The sequence below is a fragment of the Cupressus sempervirens genome, chromosome 1 (assembly GCF_028749045.1).
Source record: "Cupressus sempervirens isolate cs-2001-9-10 chromosome 1, ASM2874904v1, whole genome shotgun sequence".
Classification (NCBI taxonomy): Eukaryota; Viridiplantae; Streptophyta; class Pinopsida; order Cupressales; family Cupressaceae; genus Cupressus; species Cupressus sempervirens.
This window is the reverse complement of record NC_143118.1, coordinates 354,529,611-354,549,976: the sequence shown is the minus strand read 5'-3', so window position 1 is coordinate 354,549,976 and position 20,366 is coordinate 354,529,611. Positions and strand designations below refer to the sequence as shown.

At 34.9% G+C, this 20,366-nt stretch overlaps 1 pseudogene; it reads right to left on the bottom strand.

Moving 5' to 3' along the window:
• Positions 1-16,849: 16,849 nt before the first annotated feature.
• LOC149577701 (transmembrane 9 superfamily member 7 pseudogene) lies at positions 16,850-17,951 on the bottom strand (annotated as a pseudogene).
• Between the last annotated feature and the right edge of the window lie 2,415 nt (positions 17,952-20,366).

Genomic DNA, 20,366 nt, shown 5'->3' with positions numbered 1-20,366 from the left:
GCAATGTCTCTAGAACCAAAAAATGGTTCAAACACCTTCACTTTGGTTATATTAGATGACTTCCAACATAAAATTCAACTCTTGTTTGGAGAAAACACTAAATTCACCTTTGGAGCAGTCACATACCCCTTTTTATGCACTCTTTCTCACTCAACCCCATACCCTTGGGCATCAAAAAATCAACTCCAAGTTCTTCCCTGCACATGAATGATTAAAGAACATATTTTACAATATTCCTGACCCATTCCACAAGCCCTAGTAATTACATAAAGTAGAATGGGTCAGATTCACAAAATGACTCTCAAACCCCTCTTAAACTATCACCTACAACAGATTTTAGGACAGTCAATATGAAAAATACAAAATGATTGATTAAAACTTCATACCAATGCTAAATTAAAGTTAAAACATTTTCCTATCACCTCCAAAAAGAATCAGAACAAAAGGTACTGTGAAAATGAAATTACAACAGTTACAAGTTTAGATTTTTGATCAAAATTTCAGGGAAAACTATGTATTCATTACTCAAACTTCAAAACTCTTACATTACCAATCAATTTTGACCATCCAAAATTGTCTCCCACATGTGTGAATGAGGTTTTAAACTCACTTAGACTCTCAAAACCAAATGAAACCTCTCTAACTACTCCTCTAACCACCTTTGTGCATTAATCACCTTATTTTGTCGTCAAATTGACACTTTTAGTTGTCAATTGACAAGTTTTTGATCTTCCCTGCTACATGACTATCCCATTAAATTAATATGGTCATTTGAGACCTTATTAAACAAAAAAGATAAAACAAAACTCATATCTACCCTTTGAACCCCTTACATGACTCCATTAAGCCCATTTTGGCTTATATTTACAAAATATTGCACTTTTAGTGCCTTTTACATCTTTTAGAGGCTTTGATAGCATTATTAAATTATTCAAGACCTTTATAGGTATTTTATATCCACCCCTAACTTAGGATCAATCCAAATCCATTCCTAGTGACCCCTAGGTAACTTAAAGGCTCAATAATGCCATTAAGGCTTACATTAAAGCTTTCATTACAATATGATCAATCTATGATCAAAACAAGATCACATGTCCATGATTAAAATCATTACAAGTTTTAATGACCTTAGAAGGCCATTTGTCTTCCAATCCACCTAAGGATCCATCAATGTCCCAACTACTCATCTAGCCTCCTACTTGTGACCTTGGTGCTCCTGCACCAGTGTTGGCCAACAATTGGAAAATTTGTGTTATCGATTGAGCTACTAGATCTTGTCATTCTCAATTGGAAAATTAGTCTTGCAAATCCAAAGGTGTGGAGTTCAGTGGGTTAAGCCTTTTGAATTATTATTCTCTGATAAAAGATTGAGTGGGCTGGGTCATTGTTTTAGTTACACTTAAGGAAGATATAAGGGCATTTTTCAAAGCAAAGGGATAGTTAGTTGTTTCTACATCAAATCATTGGTCGACCACTAACCTATACATCACTTAAGGTGCCATCTCTAATTATAATTGAACAAACTATATCATTAACTCTCTACATAAATGGTGAAATAGTTCACTTTCACTCACCCTTATATCTTCATACTTCCCTTAAAGACCCTACAACTCAGATTGCTTAACATACATGTCACCTTTACAAATAGCTTCTAGCTTTTTCCATGCCTCATGGGCTATCATTTATCCATAGATGTGAGAATACTCTATATCATAAAAGGCACTAATCAAATATTAACTTTCTATCATGCATATAAAATTGGCTAGTTGTCTCTACTATCTCATACTCTTCCTAAGATCTCCCATAATTTCTTGTGTATCCCTACGCCTTTTTTAAACCTCATGGTTCCTATTTCCAACTACAGAGGATGGAATATCAGCCTCTATATCTTTTGGATGCATTTCATGTTGCACCGGCTTTTCCATATTTTGTGAATCTTCACCACATGATCCTACTTTGTACTAGTAACTATACTTGAGATTTGATGCCTTTGACTTGGTTGATTTATCCTTGTAGCTTTTATCAGCTACTCACTTTGATCATCTAGTACAAAATATTTATACCTTCTAAATGCCTTTTCCTCCATGAGCTTAACATCACATCTGAGTATAACTCTTCCCTTGGTGTCATCTTCCTTAGCATCTTGTGTGCAGATTTTTTGTATGTGTATACTATTATACTACATGTCTCTTCCCATAGGTAACAAGGAATGTCCTGGTCATGTAGCATATAACACTTTCTACCTTATATATAGAATGATTCTTTCTCCCAGCAACTCCATTCTACTATATATTATAAGGAATATTTCAATCTCTTTTGATTCCTTCCCTGGTATTTCCTTTGTACTAGATCAAGAACAACCTCAAATCTAGCATCACTCATTAGAAAAGATGGTTTTTTAAACTTCCCCAAAAAATATCATTCACATGCATCATAATGATCTGTGCTTATCTCCAGAATACATGTCACTATCTCTTGAAGAAATTTAAGTTATCCATGACGAATAAGGCCCATCCTCCTATTCCATATCTCTCTAAGACAATGCTAATGGATCAGCATTAGTTCATACAACTAAACACTTAGCAAAGGGCCACACCATCTTTTCACCTCTTTAGACACCCTTTAACCACTTCTTAGAGATTCCAAAAGATCAAACTTTGACTCTGTTCCAGCACCAACACACACCCACTTTGAGTCACAGATCTAATTGACCATATTAGGCTGGGTTACAAAGGAAGTATGAGTACAACCAATCCATACATACCAACCATACCAAAATTTCACTACTAACAATCCGTACAAGCCATACAAAATTGAAACAACAGAGAAAAAGGTAGAAATTCTAAGTTTTATTCAATGTTTGCTGCTCATTGGTCAAGTTGATCACATATAAGTATGAATATCTAGTATGGTTGGATAGCTTTGTGAATCTTCTTTCTGTTGCACTTGAAATGAGGTTCTAATTCACTCTACAACTCAGGATATTTCCATTTTACTAATTGTTGTCCCCATTTTGTGCCATTACCTAGTGTTTCATCTATTTTGCCTCATATCTTGAGATTCCACCATGGAAAATTAATGACCCTTGGTGGAATCTGAGTTAGGACAATTTTTTTTATGTTCCTTTTGGTTTTAGGTCAAAAAAATGAGGTTGGAGAGAAAAACTTGATGCCCTAGGCATGCAAGATCCATGTGCATGCTAGATTGTAGCAACATATTCCATAACTCGCTACAGAGAAGGTTTCGAGGCTTGAAAATTAGTATGTGATCATCTTATAGGATCCCCCTCATGTTCCAATTTCTGGTTTGAATTTTTGTTCAAGGGGTAGGGTACTTCCTTTGTTAATGGATGCCTAATTACCTATATTCCTAAGTAAGCCTTAAAAAACTTAGTTGCTTCATACTTCTCTTGAGATCCCAAGGCTTTACTATGTTGTATAAAACCCAAAAGGGTGTCCAAACCTATGACTCTTTTCTTTGGGTTGTGAGGAGATGTTTGTGATTTTTCATGTTCAAGGCTATAAGCCTAGTCTTGAGTTTGTGAAGCAACTAGCCAATGAAAGTTGCATAGTTTGAATTTAATGTTGGATTCATGTTATTTTGGACCTAAATAGACCCTTTCCATGCTTGGAAGTCACCCTTGGTCATTATTTTTTAGTTGTGGGGTTTTGTGTCAAATATGCCTATGGGCCACTTTTTAGGCATAAAAATGAGCAATATAGGTGATTTTTCAAGGAAAAAAAGAATTTTATGTTTCTTAGAAGGTTAAAAATGTCCTTAGGGTCATTAGGTTAAGTTTTAGACATCTAGGAGTTAAGATGTCAAAAATTGCAAAAGTTGTCAAAGCAAAATTGCGAAAATGCTAAGAACTTTGCAGGAGTTTGGAAATTGGTAAAGGGATGAGCATTTGAAGATAATTTATTTTATTATTGCTGAACCTTTTCTAAGTTTTAGAATTGGAATCAAGTGAAAAATGTTAAAAATGCACTTTTTGTGCAAAGTTGCATTGTTGAAAGTTGTAAAAGTTGCTCAAATTTGCAACTTAGTGGAAAAAGGGTCGTGGGATCGAATTGTCTACTCCATTAGCTCTAGGTGGCTGGGTAAACCCTATCCCCAACCTCGTCATGTCCACTTCAATGCTTGAACGTTCTCAGGCACGCCAAACTAGAACATCCCTAAGGGTCACTAAATGCCATAGGGCTGCGATCTTTGACGAGGCATATCTCGAAGCTTGTGTGAGGTATGGATGTGATTCTAGTTCCTAAAAGACCATGTTGTGGAGACTTACAACAATATCTCTCACTTTTTGGAAATCACATTTCATTTTCATTTTACGACGCCATCTCAGGTGATGCTGAAACTTTTAGTGTTGGTTAGTACAAAGTTGTCAACTACCAAATCTCTCTCACCTTTCGTTATGGGATCAAAATATCTTCTTCGTTAGCTCCGAGTGGCTGGGAAAACCCTATCCCCAACCTCATCCTATCCCCTTTAGCACTCAAACGTTCTCAGACACACCAAATTAGAATGTCCCTAAGGGTCACTAAATACCATAGGGCTACAATCTTTGATGGGGTATATCTTGGAGCTCGTGCAAGGTATGGATGTCATTCTAGTTCCTACAATATCATGTTGTAGAGACCTACAATAATCTCTCTCACTTTTTGGAGATCACACTTCACTTTCATTTTGCAATGCCATCTCAAGTGATGGCGAAACTTGTAGTGTTGGCCAGTATAAAGTTGCCAATTGCCAAATCTCTCTCACCTTTCGTTGTGGGATTGAACTTTCTACTCTGTTAGCTCTGGGTGGTTAGGTAAACTCTATCCCCAACCTCGTCCTATCCCTTTCAGCGCTTAAACATTCTCAGGCATGCCAAATTGGAATGTCCCTAAGGGTCACTAAATGCCATAGGGCTGCGATCTTTGACGGGGCATATCTCGTAGCTCATATGAGGTATGGATGTGATTCCAATTCCTACATGATCATGTTGTAGAGACCTACAATAATTTCTCTCACTTTTTCGAGATCACACTCCATTTTCATTTTATGACGCCAACTCGGGTGATGTTGAAAGTTGCAATGTTGGCCAGTACAAAGTTGCCAACTGCCAAATCTCTCTCAACTTTCATTGTGGGATCGAACTATCTACTTTGTTAGCTCTAGGTGGCCAGGTAAACCCTATCCCCTTCAAAACTCAAACATTCTCGAACACACCGGACCGTAACGTCCCTAAGGGTCATGAAATGCCATAGGGCTGCGATCTTTGATGGGGCATATCTCAGAGCTCGTGCAAGGTATAGATGTGATTCTAGTTCCTATAAGACCATGTTGTGGGGACCTACAATAACCTCTCTCACTTTTTTGAGATCACACTCCATTTTAATTTTATGATGCCATCTCGGGTGATGCTGAAACTTGTAGTATTGGCTAGTACAAAGTTGCCAACTGCCAAATCTCTCTCACCTTTCATCGTGGGATCAAACTGTCTACTTTGTTAGCTCCAGGTGACCGGGTAAACCCTATCTCCAACCTCATCCTATCCCCTTCAGTGCTCGAACATTCTCAAGCATGCCAAACTAGAACGTCCCTAAGGGTCACTAAATGCCATAGGGCTGCGATCTTTGATGGGGCATATCTCGTAGCTCATGCAAAGTATGGATGCAATTCTAGTTCCTACAGGACTATGTTGTCAAGACCTACAATAACCTCTCTCACTTTTTGGAGATCACACTCCATTTTAATTTTACGACGTCATCTCGGGTGATGCTAAAACTTGTAGTGTTGGCCAGTACAAAGTTGCCAACTGCCAAACCTCTCTCACCTTTCATTGTGAGATCAAACTATCTACTCCATTAGCTCCAGGTGGCCAGGTAAACATGGCTAAATCAATTTGGCTGGGTAAACGTGCCAAATCTCTCTCACCTTTCGTATGTCTTTCTTGATGTGTTCCTAGATTCTAAATATTAATTTGAACTCAGTTGACATGGTTGTAATGATATGTAGGTAGTACTTTACAAAGTGTTTAATGGTTATCTAATTTCAACTTATTATATGATATAGCTAACCTATATGAATATAAAGTTCCTATTACTGGTATCGCCATTGTAGGTAATGAAGATTTACCATAAGACAAGGAGCTAGAAGACCTCCCTCAACCACCAGTACAAGAAATTGAATGCATTATAGACAAGAGGATAGCCAAAAAAACCAAGAGGTCTAATTACTATGAATACCTAGTAAAATGGAAACACCATTTATTGGAGGATGCTACTTGGCTGACACTTTAAAACATTAGGAAGACTGCTTTCAATTTAGAAGAACTCCTAACTAAAGGGACTTAAGTTGTTTGGTCTTAGGGAGTATGGTTTTAGTTGTGTGATCGTATCTATGGTGATTCTTACAAACTAAGTTGATTTTTTGAATATCCTTTGTGTTATTGTGATATTTTAAATTGGTTTGAGATAGTTTATTTTTGATTTAAAGTGTTTAAGGCAAGTTTTCTAGAAACAATCTAGGAAAATGCTTGTTAAGAGCTCATTCCACAAATGAAGCCCTTTTTTGTATTTGAACCAGTGGAATTCTCTAAGATTCTAGAAAATTCAAGGAGGGTATAATTATAGATTCCTAGAGCTCGGGAAGTGTCTCAATGGAAAAACCATGTTTGCATTAGTCCCTAAGTTGAATAGCTTAATGTATTCAGGTAGGATTGAGACCAAAAAGATTGAAAAATGTTGAATTGAATTGATGGGTGTAGTTTAGTCATGGATTTGAGTTATTTTTGGTTAGTAGAGGAGGTCTGAGGCCATGCACCAATTATCTAGTAATTACTTCGAAAACTAGACCTAGTGTGACCTTATTAGGTCTATGTACTTTACATGGGTTAGGTGCCACAGGAATGGAATTAGGAATCTAGGCTTTGGAGTCTTAAATAAATTCAAAAGGATGTCTGAATCTACACATAGAATAGTTAGATTTCAACCTAAGAGGAATTTAAGTCTAGAAAATTAGGGTAGGAGACCCACAAGGAATTCTGTGATAGTCAACATTTTGTACTATACGACAATTAGAGGGTTAAACCAAGAGTTGATTCTCGATCAGTTCAACATAAGGAAGGTGTCCCAGTAGAAACTTGGGGTTTGTGAAGCCATTGATGAAGAGTTATAGTTATTGGCTTGGAATAGGGCTAGTGTCCCTAAAACAAAAAGGTACAAGATCTTGATTGGAGAAGTACTCACCTTGGAGGAATTCACAAATGACCCTATCACTTTGGATAGGCCACAAAAATGATATCCTAAAGGAGTAAGATATTAGAAAGGCCACAAGTTTAGTTTGGTAGATTAGGAAGAAGAAAGTGCTTAAACCTCACTTCTTGCTCAACATCTCTACATTAGTGAGGGGGAGATAAAGACAATAGATGGCTACATAGATATGGGAAAAATAGGAACATAAAGAGGGGGGGAATAAGAGAGAGTCAGATACAAGGATATAGAGATATGAAAAAAAATTATATAGAGAGATAGAGATAGAGAAGTAGGGAAATATAATAATAAAGGGAGACAGAGAGAGGGAGAGAAGGGAAGATGCATAGGGATAGAGGGAAACAAAAGAAGGTGTAGGTAGACATGAAGATTAAAGGAAATAAAAATATAGTGATAAATGAATAGAGTTATAAGAAGAAGATGAATGTGAGATAAAATAGAGAGAGTTAGGGAGACGTAGAGAGACATCTAGATGGTGATATAGATTCATAGAGATCATCATATTAATACTTAGTTTTCTCTAATTCAAAAAATATTGAAGATATCATGCTAGAACTCTCTTATTGATTTTGTATCCACTTCATACTTAATTTGTCTTCTTTAGGTCATCTTTTTTAGGTTTAAGTGTATGTGCATACATTAATGATTATTAGAAATTGTAAAACTTGATCTTCTTCTTATGTAACAATATTTCCATGCTTAGATGAATACACTATTTATTTGATTATATATCTATAAAATTTGTCTATACAATGAAGGCTAGTCATCTACAATCCAAGGTTTTAATTCAGCTAACAAATGGAGAGCTTTTCAAGCTTCTAATTTCTTTCATGGAGTTCCTAATAAATCTCAAGGTTCTCATTTAAGTGACCAACTGCCAGGAGGTCCATGAATAGACCCACTGATTGTCCACTTTTGGTGTTGGGAGGTCTTGGAACATCAAAACCTGCTTTGTTACCTTGTGGGAAGAAGGTCATTGCTGATCCAATAAGGGGAAGTCAGATTCTTGTCCCCCTTGGGTGAGTGGAGTTTTTAACCTATTGGAAAGTTGTATTATCTATGTTGTATTCATTTGGAAGTGAGTCATAGTTCTTGTTTAGTCCTTGTGGAGTTAGGAGAATTTGGGTAGTAGGTTGATTTGTTTGGTGCTTCCTTGTGCATACTCTACATCATCCCCCATCTTGAGTCCTTTCTATGACATGCAAGGGAAATCTTACATAGTCCAATTCTAACTTTTTTAAATATTTAAATTGTTGATAAACACTCTTCTCTCATAGCAATTTCAGAGTTGACTCAATGCATGTTTGTGCAATAATTTGTTATATGTTGGTAATGCAATATATTAATTTGATAATATTTAAAATTAACCTCAATAATTAAATTTACAAATTTTTTACATAGAAAGAATCATTTATAACCATTGCATTATACTAAAATGAATCTAATCTACACATTAATCTAGGACACCTACATGGTAGATTATTGTTTATATGAATACAAAGTTGGTGTAGTTGAAGAATTTGACCTTGGGTAACACAAGATAACACAACTCTTGCGATCTAGTGATCCCTCCCAAGGTATTTTCCATACTACTAATTCTGACAAAAAACTTAAGATGTAAAATATATGGGTGAAATAGAGGGTAGGAGCATAGTTATAATATCACTTTGTGCATTAGGTTAATACTATAAAGGGTAAGATTGGTGCAATGTTGATTTGTAGGTAATACCATCATAGATCTTGCATTGTTACTATGCTTATTGGGGCTTGTATTATATTATTAGTTGTTTTATCTAATGCTCAATGTATTTTAAATTTGATTGCTTCAATTTGGAATAAACTGGTAGCATATATTATTTTTGTTAAGGGAAGTGTTAGGTATATTATAGTAATGGATTTCTTTCTAGGGCATTTGATCCTTTTGTGACTACCTTGGAAACAAGTCAAGCTATCAAGCAGTGCCTCTTAAACTTTGTGAGATCAATCTTCACTAATAAAGTTTATTGCCAATCAATATTGTATCAAAAATTCAAACTAATTAAGTATTGAATTAAACTTGATAAACAAATGACAGATAAGGAAAACTTTAAACATGAACAAGATCATAAATCATATGACGATGACATATTAGAAATGATTAACTTATGCTTAAATAGTGATAAAGTTTATTGTTAATCAATATTCTATCAAAGTTTTGAATAGATTAGGTATTGAATTTAATGTCATACATGAACATATCTAATTTAATGTCATACATGCACATATCTAACTTAATGTCATACACAAACATATCTAATTTAATGTCATACATGAACAAATATATAATGTAAAATGATAACCAATAATGTCACATATACATTAACAAACACATAATATATTATGATAACCAATAATGTCATATATGAACAAACATATCATATATTAACCAATAATGTCATAAGTTGAATAATGTCATACATCAAATATAAAATGTCATATATACATCAAATGTGTATCGAATATGTCCACTGATGCCTATATATATACATGTCTATTAATTATATCTTTTCCTTCCCATGAGGGGAAGGAAACAAATTTCTCGAGGTCTTATGTCATCATGTGGAGGGAGATGGTGGAGATGATGGGGTCCTCCTGACATGCTTGCTCGTCCTCTTGTTGAGGCTCTTCTCTAAATCAAGCTGATACAAACAAAGTAGATTTGAATAAATATTTATTATATGTTAAAATCAAATATATGTACACACAAAATTAATTATTTTCTTACAGCCATCAGATAGTCACTCTGTATGTCCACCTTGAAGGCTCATGGACAATCAGGTGTGATGAGACACTACAAGAATTTAATCAATACTTACAAATAACATTAGAAATTTTGATACTAACTATTATAAACAACAAATAAAACCAAGAAAATTCTTTCATACCTCAGTCAATGGCTGTGAGCTATCCATAGCTACGGCCACCCCACGATCGATGGACTGTCGGAGATGAGGAGGAGTGTCCGACATCATGAGCTGCATGTCATACAATACATGTTACATGTAACATGAAATATGAAACAAATATAATCAAATGAATTAAATTAACATGAAACAAATGTACCTATACGTAGCTCATATGATGTCTATGCTCCGAGTCCGTAGTAAATGTTGATGGTGCTATAGAGAACTGATGCACATGCATAATTTTTTTCATCAATCCTTAATATGATTACTTAATAAATATATTAATTAATTTAAATGATTAAATTGATACATACCTCTGGACTTGTGGACGTGACAAAAAATGAGGCCGGAGGATCGTTACTAGACCCGCCAACACTCTGACCCTGAATTTTGAACAATGTCAATAGATGCTAATTAATTAATCATTCACTATACATATAAAAAGTGATCAAATTAGTAAATTATAATTGTAATTTACTTGTGTGTCAATCCCAAATGTGTCATTTAGGAACTAATTAGTGATGAGCCCATCATCCTCACCATCTCTAGCATGAGCGCCGAATGTGCATAAGGATCCACATGAAGTGCACATGTGACCATGACACGAAGAAGAATCCACCTCAACTAATAGGTTCATGGAATGGATGAGGGTCTGCGTCAAAGCATTAATGGTCTCTAGAGCACTGGCCTCTACATGTTCCTTCACAACCAAAGGAATAGTGACATGCTCGCGTTGTGGCTTTACCACAGGTGCCCTAACTACATTAGGGTCACGACGTGCTCCCAACCTCTCAAATGATGACCCCCCACCTCTACCCTGGGAGTCTAATATATCAAAATAATTGGGGATCTCCCCAAGGACAAACTCACAATACAATTTCTTCAAAATAAATATGGGGACCTCGTGATTGTTGCAAGTAGGGGCATCAAAAACAATCCACCATCTATCCCAAAAATTATTTCTAATAGCATCGTGTATGCTCCAATGGATGGGGAACTGTTTAGTAACCTCTCTAACAGTATTTTGCTCACTGAATTTTCTAAATAATGCACATTTTATACCTTTTGGTATTCCTTTTTTTTAACATCTTCATATGACAATTTATTTGCATAAAATCTTTTTTGTTCATCCCTCTTAACCTGCCAAATATCTAACTGACCACTAACTGAGGCTATCTAGGTCTTAATCAATTTGAGGGATGATGCCAATTGAACCCTCATTGGATTGGTTTGTCCAGATTCTTTCAACCGACCAATGAGTCCTTCTAATTCAATTTTGCCTCTTTCTATTTAATTTATTATATTTTCTTGTGTGCCAAGCAGAGGTCTTGCAATTGGTTCAAGTTCCAAAATTTATTGTTCTTCTTGTGGAGGGTTTTGGTTTTGAGGTTCTTGAGGGTTTTGAGGTTTTTGTGGATTTGCAAGTTGATTATAGACATTTCTTGATAAAAAATTAATTGAAATCGAAATAAATAAACAAATAAAAATAAAAATTATAAAAAACCTACAAAACAATATGAAAAATGTATCAAACAATGAAAAATGAAGTTTAGATCACATACAGCATGGGCATGGGCGTGCTTGTGATCTCAAATTTTGCTGACGAGGAGGCATATCAGCAAGGTGGGTGATGAAAGTTTTGTTTTATGCAACTTGTGTACACACTGCTATTGAAAGAAGCTTAAAAACTAAGATAAAATAAATGCGCTGCAGGTATGCAGCCCATTTATAAAATTTTACCTTTTTTAAAGCACGTACGTGCTATTCAAAAATGTTAAAAAAAAAAAACACCACAACTCGGTGCATATACCCAAGGCTATTATTATGTTTCTCATATCTTTTACATTCTATATGTGCTTAGATGATCTTTATCTAGCTTTTAATAATACCATAACTTGTCATTTGTCTACAATGGAGACACCATTTTTCTTCTCTTTATTACAAGATTTTTAAAATATAATAAAAGATGTCTAAAATTATGATATTGCTATCAAGATTTAACTATGTAGCTTTTGAGTTAGACTTATTGACTCATGTTTCATGAGTAGTGATTCACACGAATCCGTCTCTCATGACAATAAATGAGACACTTAGCACTCATTGAATCTAGGTGATGCTCACAGAGGTGAAGCATTGGGACTTCCTGTGAGGTCACTCATCTTAATACTAATCTAACTAAAACAACAAGAAAGCAATGTTTGAATTTAGCAACAACAACAACAACAAAAGATCATTTGGATGTGGGTAATGAACAAACTTGCCCTAAACCTCATATTCAGACTCAAAGAAAATTTAAAGACCTAGTAACTAACATGTGCTTGGTTCTTTATTTACTTTTAAAGATTTTTTTGGTTTTGAAAAAACCAATATTTTGATTATAAATAAAACAAAGCTACTCCAATAAAAAACTATCAATTTGCTAACATCTTATAATCAAATTATGGGTAGTTAAAACTCACTATGCATCTCCTCCTTTGTTTGTTCATTGTCGATTATCTATACATTCTTGAGCATTGTCTTTCATCTTGACTAATTCTACTATTTTGTACTCCATACATTGTTGTCTGTAATTGTCTTTTAATTGCATGTTGATGTATCCTTTGTAGTAATGTTGTCAATCCATTATTGTAGTCTAACTACTTTTTGACATCGATGATCTCTCACATTTTGAGACAGCCATTTTTCTTTTTAAAATAGACACATCTTCAATAGAAACAATAATATATTTCTTTGAACACTTCATTTGATTGATCAGGGCATTTTTAAGGGGTTAGAATCAAGGTCATTTCATTATTATAGGCCACCTTCTTTCTATTATTCAAACTTATATTCTAAGTCAATGAAATACTTCCACCTAGTTGCATGTTCCACACAAATCTTCCTTCAATTATACTAGCCCCACAGATTTAAACCTATAATTGTTATTTCACCAAAGGACAATTCATCTAACTTTAGTACCACGTTGAATAGTTGATAGCTCATTTGCTTGCATCAATGGACAAGTTCATCATGTGGGAACAAGTGGAAGAAATTTCAACCAAAATTTTAATTCAAAAGGAACTATATTTACTTTCTCATAATTTGATAAGTGATTTCTACCACTCACTAGAAATGTAGGTTGAGATAATTAAAAGACTACTTTAGTTATTGGGAAAAACTAACACAAGACTACTACTTATATGCTGAATCTTGTAAAAAACATATTATGATTGGATTATGTTTAAGGTGGTCAAACATACACCTATTTATCTTTATTCTTAACAATTATGTACTACAACATTGAAATTTTAAATTTTTACCAAGTAAAATAATCCTTTTTTTCAAAATATAGCTAATAGCTAATAAACTACATTTAATTTTTACAGCATTATTGGTGCCAAGTTTGGGGCCCATCCCTTTAGGTTGGCTTCCATTTTTGACATGATTTGGTTTCTTCATCGTCTTCATGGTTTTGTTGACTCTGTTGGTGACTGATGTAGATACTCTTACTTGGCTTACTACTCTTTTGTCTTTGTGGCAGAGTCTAATCCGACCTCCTGAGCCTATTGCTAGTTCACAAAGGCTTCATCTTTGTTGGGCTAGATTGGGATAGATATTAACCACATCCCTCCATTCCAGTTCTCTCTCGATGTTCCCGCACACCTCCTCCCCTCTCAGCAAGAGTTGAACCAACATGTTAGACTTAATATTTATAGATAGCATATCTCTATGATATGATCTAACTTGGCTAGTGGGTTATGCCCGAAGATAGCCTTTTATGCAAAACACATTCTGATTATCATAGACGCTATCATTGTGGCTCCTAGTTACTTATCTCAGCATTGGTGTCATGCCTTATGCATCTCTTTGCACTCCTTTAGGGTTGGATCCCATCGGCTTCAAATTCAAACTAGTAACCACATGGGCAAAGAGTACCAGACCTGTGACTTGTGTACTTTGGGCATGGCTGAGACAAAGATCCAATTCATCTTTCACTAACCTACCTACTACAAGATTAGTGAGAGATTCCATTGCTTATTTAGGGAGTGTAGCTCCCTCACGATCTTCTTCATCTACATGGACTAGAGATGCCTCGCACTATACCTTGGATAAACTATGAACCTCTGTAACCACACCTTACAAATTTTATTCCCCAAGAGAGTGACCCTGGTTCAGCTCATCACTTATTTCTTCTCTCCTTCATCTCCAACATGTGGGAAAAAGTAGTCTTCTAGTGCCACCATCACTAATCACTCTAGATCTACGAGATCTTGTAGTAGTTATACTCGTCAATGACACCATTCCAACTCTTCTTGGTAGTGATTTAGGGCTCTTTCTTTCCCTAGTCCATACCCTTTGATGCTTGGCTTCTTTCTTTTGAGGAAGGACCCTTAGTCCTTGCCTCGTTCTTGTGCTTCTTCACGTTTCTCTTACTTTTCCTATTTTCTTTCTTTTCTTGGCACCATTTGGTTCCCTAACTACTAGGGATCTCTTATCTTGTTCACTTTTTCATCCCTTAGACCTTTGGGGTCTCTCGTTGGACATATATTAATAAATTTATCTTATCTTATCTTATCTTACATATTTTTTATAGAAGATTGATAAATTGTTTAAATTTTTAATTTTATTGCCACTTAAAGCCCTTGTTTTTCATATCATGATCCTACACATGCCTAGGGATGACATATTTGTGTACTTTATGTTTTGTGTTTACCAATGATTTGTTCACTTGTTCTTTATTGCACTCCTATGTTGCAAAACTTGTGTTGTTCATTAGTTTCACATCTACATGTATATAATCATTGTCATGTTTGTCTCACAATTTCATTTTTACAATATTTATCATGAAACATCTACCAATTTCATGTTTATAATCCTAATGATGTGTATATATTGTTATTATTCTTATTAGACTCATTCTTTTTTACATTTAGTGTTTTCTTTCAAGATCTTTATCTATCTTTTAAGTCAGTTATTATTACCTGGCCAGTTGTCTATGGTGAGATTTTTTTTCCATGTTAATTATCTTACATATTATCCTAATCATATTTAAATGATAGAATTTTATATTATTACTCTTATCATGCTCATGTCATATACATACATACATACACACACACACACACACACACACACACACACACACACACACACACACATATATATATATAACGTGGTGCCTATCATTATATTGAGTATATCCTACACATTCTATATATTCTTAGATGATCTTTATCTAGTTTTTAATAATACCATTACCTTGTCATTTATCTACAGTGGAGACATCATTTTTCTCCTCTTTATTACACAAAATCATGTTTCCCCTCTTTATTGCATAGCTATGATGTATGCTCATACATGCTTATTAGATAAAGCATCATGATTTGGTTTCCTTTATTATGCAAGTAAATCTTATTTGTACTCCTATAGACTTATTTTCATCCATAAAAATATTGTGATTATGTTTTTAGTCTCCTTTAATTATTTGCAAACAAATTGGAGGGATATAATAAATTTACAACTTGTGCTTGTTATTGTTCCCCTATTCAAGTGTAATGGGGGAGTTTATAACTTTTTATGAAAGGCAATATTGAGCTATATTTTCATTTATCTTTTCTATTTTAAATGAGAGCTCTTTTTAAAATTGATATTTTAAAATGTGTCAATTTTAATTATTTTACAAGTTTTGATGTTTTCAATGTTCAATATAGATTATTCTTGTGTAAAAGATATCTTAGGTACTAATTATTTATTCTAACATATATTTTCTCATGAATAGATCTTTACATTATGCTGGTAATTAAATTGGTTCTTTTTAATTCAACTCTCAAATGCCCAAACTCGAAATAACAATCAGATACCAACAGTTGGATAATCTATCTTCAAGTTGATAGATTTCCTCTAAATTGAAAGGTACAGGTCCCTTATCAAATGATATTCAATGAATTTATTTGTTCCTAAACTAATTGGGTACATTCTTAATTGGAGAACGGAAGAGGAAAACCAAGCCAGCCCTAGATAGAACTAACTCAGGCAAATTTTAGCTCCTAAACCTAGCCAATACCAAGAACCCACAATTCTTATGACTCCTTGACATTGGTAATGCAATGATGTTCTTAATTATGTAGATGCAATGACATGAAATGAAAATGGAGATTAACATATTAATCCCTACAACAAGAACAAATGACAGTGCTCTAATCTATCACCCATTCACCATTTAGCTGAGAATGTAAGAAAGTGCTCAAGACTGATTATAACAATACTCCAATTGAAAGTAATCAGAAAAAGTGATGCTTAAATACTTTAATTCATAAAAAAACCTTTCTTATCTTAAACACAACAAACATAATACTTGGATAACATCTTCTCACAATCTCTACCAAATCTGTTACAAAAAATCATCATTAATCTCCATCGCATAACCAAAATACAAAAATTAAAATGCCTTCCTCCCTCTACTCCAACTATCCTATTTTCTACCAAAAAGAAGAAGAATGTCCAATCCCTCTCAAAATTAACCATAAATATTGTCCTTGTAGAAATTATTCAGTTTCTCCGTTGGTGACTTTTCAATTACTAAAATTGACCTTTCAATTTCTTTCTTATGACTTCTCATATTTATGTCTTCACAGCTTTCGGGTTTCTCTTTCATATTTGAATCTATTTCCTCTTACCATCGTTATGCATAATTCTTTCAATTGTTTTCTTTATATAATTCTCACTTTCAACATCTAAAGCACTGGTTGCTTTGTCAGGTACTAAAACTATTGGGCTTCTAAAAATCGCTCTAGCAATAGATATACGTTGTTTTTGTCCCCCACTAAGACGAGCATTAATGAAGCCCAATCGATAGATATCTGCCTTTGAACATCTTATGCAAACGAGCTTAAGAGTAGCCAACAAATAAACCCATGAAAACACACAAAGTAGGCTAAAGTGACTAGGAGGCCTGAACACATCTCTGTGGACTAATTTCCATCCTGTTTCTTCTTGGGCTTCATCCTATATCTTTAGTTGGTCATATTTTGAAATATCCCTATACCAAGTTCCTATCATGATCATTACCACCGTGCCAGGAGGGAACAACACAATCATCAATGAATTAATTATGGAGAACCAACGGATCTGATCATCTGACATTAGCAAATATGTATTTTATCCAGATGCCCATTTCACAGGATTATCCTTGAAAGTAACATCATAACTGAAGATGAAATCTTTACCTTCCTCTACCTCCTGGGGAGTGTCAGAACTTAAAACATAGCGCTTAGTGTTTGCCTTGTAGGTTATCAAATGTGGATTCTTAGGCTCCCAAAGCTACTCATATTCATGTTTTACACTAAAAGGTGTGACTTCAAAACTAACAATAAGTGTAGTATTAGTCTCTACATCTTTGTGGTACTTTGATTCAAAGTTCAAATGGTTGTGGATAAAATACTTTTCTTCTGTACTCTCTACATAGCTTGCTTTGAAGCCAACATGGAAGCCATGTTCATAGGAATATGTTGGGGTTCCATCCCTCCTTTGCTTGGGTACTACCGCAGGAAGATTATCAAGAATCATTTGCACACAATACTCATCATCTATTTTTTCCTTGAAATTCTTTGCAGAATCCAACTTTTTCGTAGACATAATTGCGCAGCTTGTTCTTTTTCATGTCAAACAAGTGTGAAAAGTTCTCAATACGATCCCCGCAAAGAACTCCCAAATTTTTAGCACTGTTGACGATCTCCTTTGTGTTGGAAATGATTGAAATGATCATAAGGAAAGTTGTTGGAATGATCATATGGAACTGGTAAAGAATGTTCTCAATCATTGTTTTGTTATTGATGTCAAACTTGCTACTTGCAGGAGTGACAATTGCTTTAGTGATCCAAATACTATCAATTAGTTGATTGTTAAGGAGGAGGCAATTAATAAGATGTAACTAGAACACCTAGAGAAAGGTTGAAGTTATGATATTGTAATGAAATACAAGGATCAGCTAAGCCATTGATGAAAAAGTGTATTTGATGACATACTATAAGATACAGAGAATGGGCACACTGAAACATATCAAAGATGTAAGGCTTTAGCTAAGACATCTGTAAAGCCTAACTAAAGTTCACTAGAGAGAAGGAGCTGAGCAAGCTAATAAGTGTCGAACAGATTCCTAGTTGAAGCCGAACAAGTAAACTTCAAGTGCCAAGTAAACCTTAGATGCTGAGCAAGTTCAGATGTCGAGTAAACTTCAAGTGTCGAGTGATATCAAGTGTCAAGCAGATATAGGTGTCGAGTAACATAGAGATGCCGAGCAGGTCAGTAAAACCAATAGTGCCGAGTAACACAGAGATGCTGAGCACCAGTAAAACTAATAGTGCCGAGTAACACAAAGATGTCGAGCACCAGTAAAACCAATAGTGCCGAGTAACACAGAGATGCCGAGCACCAGTAAAACCAATAGTGCTAAGTAACACAAAGATGTCAAGCACTAGTAAATTAATAATATCGAGTTGCTGCATTATTTTGAAAATCGAAGATTTGCAAGATCTAAGCTAACAAGGTTGTTACTTAGAAATTTGTGAATTAAATGGAAGATAAGAATGATGAGCTGGTGGCACAAAACACCATGTAGAACATTTTTAAGGATACAACTGACGAAGTTTGTAGGTAAGAACAAGATATGAGGTAGATACATTGTATACTACCTAATCCATTCAAAACCCTAAAATTGGAGAGGGAGAATTGAGCGACAAAGGGAAATCAAATTTCTATTTAAGGAGTCATAAGTTAATAAAGAAATAGTGAGAGGTGGTCAGGCATGAAAGCATGAAATGCTGAAGGAGGTGCTAAGGAGGAAAGAAAACATAGTTACTCTATTTCAGTAAGAAGACCCCTAATTTGGATGCATTGTTACAATGAGTTAGAAGACTCAAGGAGACAAAGCTTGAGAAGAAGACAAGCAGTCAGAGCTGAAGTGATTGAAGCCAAGCATAAGGATTCAACTGAAAGTATGATCTAAAATCTGCAAAGTATGTTGTAAGTTATATCAGATCAAAAGGCCATTATCGTTACTTTCTAGCAATTGTAACAGTTAGTTTAAATGCTATGGACTTAGGTTGGTTTGATAGCCATGAGATAAATCCTTTAATAGGGTGACATTCCAAGTGAATGTTCAAAAGTCCTTTAACTAGGCCCATTCCTAACAATTTGGTGAAATCCTCTAACAAGGTCACATTTAACAGTGTGTTGTAAGCCTTTAATAGGGCATGCTTTTAACAAGGCATCACTTTAGAAGAGTGAGAATCAAGTAGCATGTTACTGGTGGGTTTTCCCAAATTGGGTTTCCACATAAATCATTGTGTCATGTGTTGATCTTGCATGTTTTATCTTTGCATGTTGATTTACTATAACCTGCTAATATCGTTGATTCAAGTTTGGATGGATGAAAAGTGTATGGATTCATTAAAAGTAGTGAAAAAGTATTAATAGGGCATTTGGACCTTGAATAACTGATTCACCCCCCCCCCCCCCCCCCCACTCTTAGTTATTCTAAAGAATTCTAACACTTTGGCTCCAAATAATAGTAATCATAAGGAAGTTGTGTCTTAGTTAAGGTTAGCTTGTCCACTTTTACCTGCGGCTCATCACCCTCGAAGTGAAGATAGACATTATCCATATGAATTGTTGGCACACTTGGCATTTTATTCTCGCAGTCTCTGCATATTTCTAATGGTTTGTGTATATCAACTAGCATATTGTGAATCATACCCACATGACCTTCTCTTTGACAGAGAATGAGTGAATAACTTCTCCTTGCGAAAAATAAGAAAATAGCTTCTCCTTGTGCAAAATAATAAACTAGCTTCTCCTCATGGAAAATAAGCATGGGAGGGTATTTTTTGCCAAAGCAATATTGATTGGACACTTGTGATATGTCATAATGGCTCTAATCTTTTAAGTTGATAATGATAGCCGAATCATGTGATTGAGAGCCAATTTGATGCTTTATGCTTCTCTTATCTAATGCTCTATTCAAACTTTTAAGGATCTAGAGATCAGACATCATTTGTAACCTGAAGCCTTTAACATGAGACTAGTCTAGAGCTATTAAATGGGTATATAACAGAAGAATTTCCCCTCCATATCTGTTGTGAAAACAGTCCATGCACTTTTTCAGTTGGATGCGCAATATCTC